This window comes from Corella eumyota, chromosome 1 (genome assembly GCF_963082875.1).
Source record: "Corella eumyota chromosome 1, kaCorEumy4.1, whole genome shotgun sequence".
NCBI classification, from domain to species: domain Eukaryota; kingdom Metazoa; phylum Chordata; class Ascidiacea; order Phlebobranchia; family Corellidae; genus Corella; species Corella eumyota.
The window spans coordinates 8,353,983-8,356,400 of NC_137490.1; the positions used below are offsets into that span (position 1 = coordinate 8,353,983).

The window sequence follows — 2,418 nt, forward strand, 5'->3', positions numbered from 1 at the left end:
AATTAAAAGGCATAAAATGGTGTCATACAATTCATAAATCGAAATGTAGGGTTTATCTAACCTTACCTCTCGTGACCAACACTAGGTTGATCGGAGAATAAAATACGCCCATTGATTACAGATAGATCCCAGTTAATATAAAAATAATGCCGATAATGGGCACAGAATTGCAACTGTCTAACTCGACTGACACAACAATTGAAAACTTTTACAATGTATTCAAAAATAGTACACAAGAAAAACAATTAATAAAACCAATACTGGCTTAAAACTTATAAATTGAAAATACTTTTAATAAAAACTAACTAAAGACCATTTATGAATTCTTAAAACGGGGCGAATCGTATTCTAAATATATGACGTACTAAAAATATATAATTCCGAAATCATTCAAAAAAATCAAGTTACGATACAAAGTAAAAGACAAAAAAGGCGTAACACAAATCACGTGACTAAGAACGCTGGGAAAAAAGAAGCAAGCTTGAAATGACCAGGCGATACAAAAAGAAACGCACAAAAGCAGCTAATGGTGTCCAACTGAGTGTAAATTTGCATTTAAAATTAATGAAAAATATAAATTGTTTTTTTATATGAATGGACTTACCATTTGGACATATTTATAGTAACCATGTTAAATATGGCACTTACAATAAAAGATAGTTTAAAACTACCCCAATTTTATTTTAAAGTGCATGTTAAATAAGAAACAAAATATTATCAATTACATATTTACCTATTAAAACATACGACCAAAGTGTATCAAATGCAACATGTAAATAGTATTCAAAACATTATTATGTTATTTAAGTAGAACAAAGCATCGACAGTTCTTACAAATTTGGGAGGGGGGGGAATCGTTGTAATTGTCACAACATCTCGTGCAAAATTTGATGTTGTTTTGACCTTAAAAATGGTTAAGTACTTATTTTTTGTTAAATAAACCTATACCTTTAAAATTGTTATTATTATACAAAATAATGTGACATTTTTTTAAAATATGTTAATACATTTTTTTTTGAATTATTAAGTTGTCAGAGTGTACTGAATAGTGATGCAAGACTAAAACTGTTAAGCAGTCATAATTTATTTGTTAGAAATACATATTTTACCCTTTTTTGTACGTTTTTGCTTTGATTTGATACAAGATATTATTTTTATTATTATGTTGTTTATTTTGTTTTGTTTATCAAGAGTTGCTTCTCTACCAAGCAGTGCTTCTTTATCCAAATTTTTCTATTAAAAAAAAATTGTTAAAAAATATATTGATTTAACTAAATATTTCAAATTTTTAATACAAACTATGGTGAAAGACAAAAAATTAAAGTTAAGAAACAAAAATTAAAATTGTTTTCAATCTAAATTCCAAGTTGTCTTACTGTATTTTCCGTTAAAAATCCCGGCCCCTTTTCCTTATATTTAAAATTGTTTCAAATCCACTAAAAACCATGTGATGCTCTTGAATTTTCTTTTGGCTTATTTTTAGTATAACAATTTTGCCTTGAAAATGTAAATCTAATTCTAAAAAAAAGTAACAAAGTTTAAATAAATTATGTAATGGTAAAACTTGATCTGTTAGTAAAACAGAGAACAGAATAAAAGACATTAGCAAGAAGAAGCAAATAAAATATGAAGGCTAAAGATTAAAAAAAATTCTTTATATGTGGCTGATATTGTTAATTTATAGTCATGCCTAGGTTAACAAACTGCATATTAGTTACAAAATTACAGACCCCACATGTTGCGAATAACCCAGATCCTAGGAAAAATTTAAAATAATGTAGCAAGTGATAAAAAAGGGTTAACTCAGTCTTTAGTCCCTCAGCTTCCGCATTAAGAAAACATCATAGTGCTTGTAAAAATATTGAACTCTATATTACAAATTTTAACAGAAAATATTCAGTTAAGAGCACACCAAATAAATTTCATTTGTTGCTACAGTGGTTGTAAGTATGGGAATAAGATATGGATAAGATATTTATTACCTCGACGAGGGTGACTGTTAACTGGTGGCCTTTTAAACAAACACAAGAAGTTCCAATCTATCGGCGTCGTCTGCAAAGTTTATAAAATGCGACATGGGCGCAATTTTTATAACCTTGTCCTTACCCTAATCTTCCTTTATACATTCCGCCTTTTCCGTATTCATTTTAGTAATACTCGTTTCAACTGCCAGACAAAGCTAACAGATGTCCGTAAAGTCAGCCCTTCGACATTAATGGTAAATAAACAAAAAACGCTTATCCAAAACCAATTTTTGTTACCAATTTTAAAGCATTCATACAACTTTGACAACTTAACATTTACAAATTTTTAAAGTTTTAAATACGTACTTACTAAATTATGCAATTAATTAAATCGTCATATCAATAAAATGGTATAATTTTAACATTGCTAACAGTTATTAAAAATGAATAAACA

The 2,418-nt window shown here is 28.0% G+C and overlaps 1 long non-coding RNA gene across 1 annotated transcript; it reads right to left on the reverse strand.

Moving 5' to 3' along the window:
- Positions 1-316: 316 nt before the first annotated feature.
- LOC145763521 (uncharacterized) lies at positions 317-2,196 on the reverse strand. The gene is made up of 3 exons (XR_014288430.1): positions 1,377-2,196; positions 1,110-1,233; positions 317-903 (listed from the first exon to the last, which is right to left on the reverse strand). It is a non-coding gene; the product is annotated as an uncharacterized LOC145763521 (long non-coding RNA).
- Between the last annotated feature and the right edge of the window lie 222 nt (positions 2,197-2,418).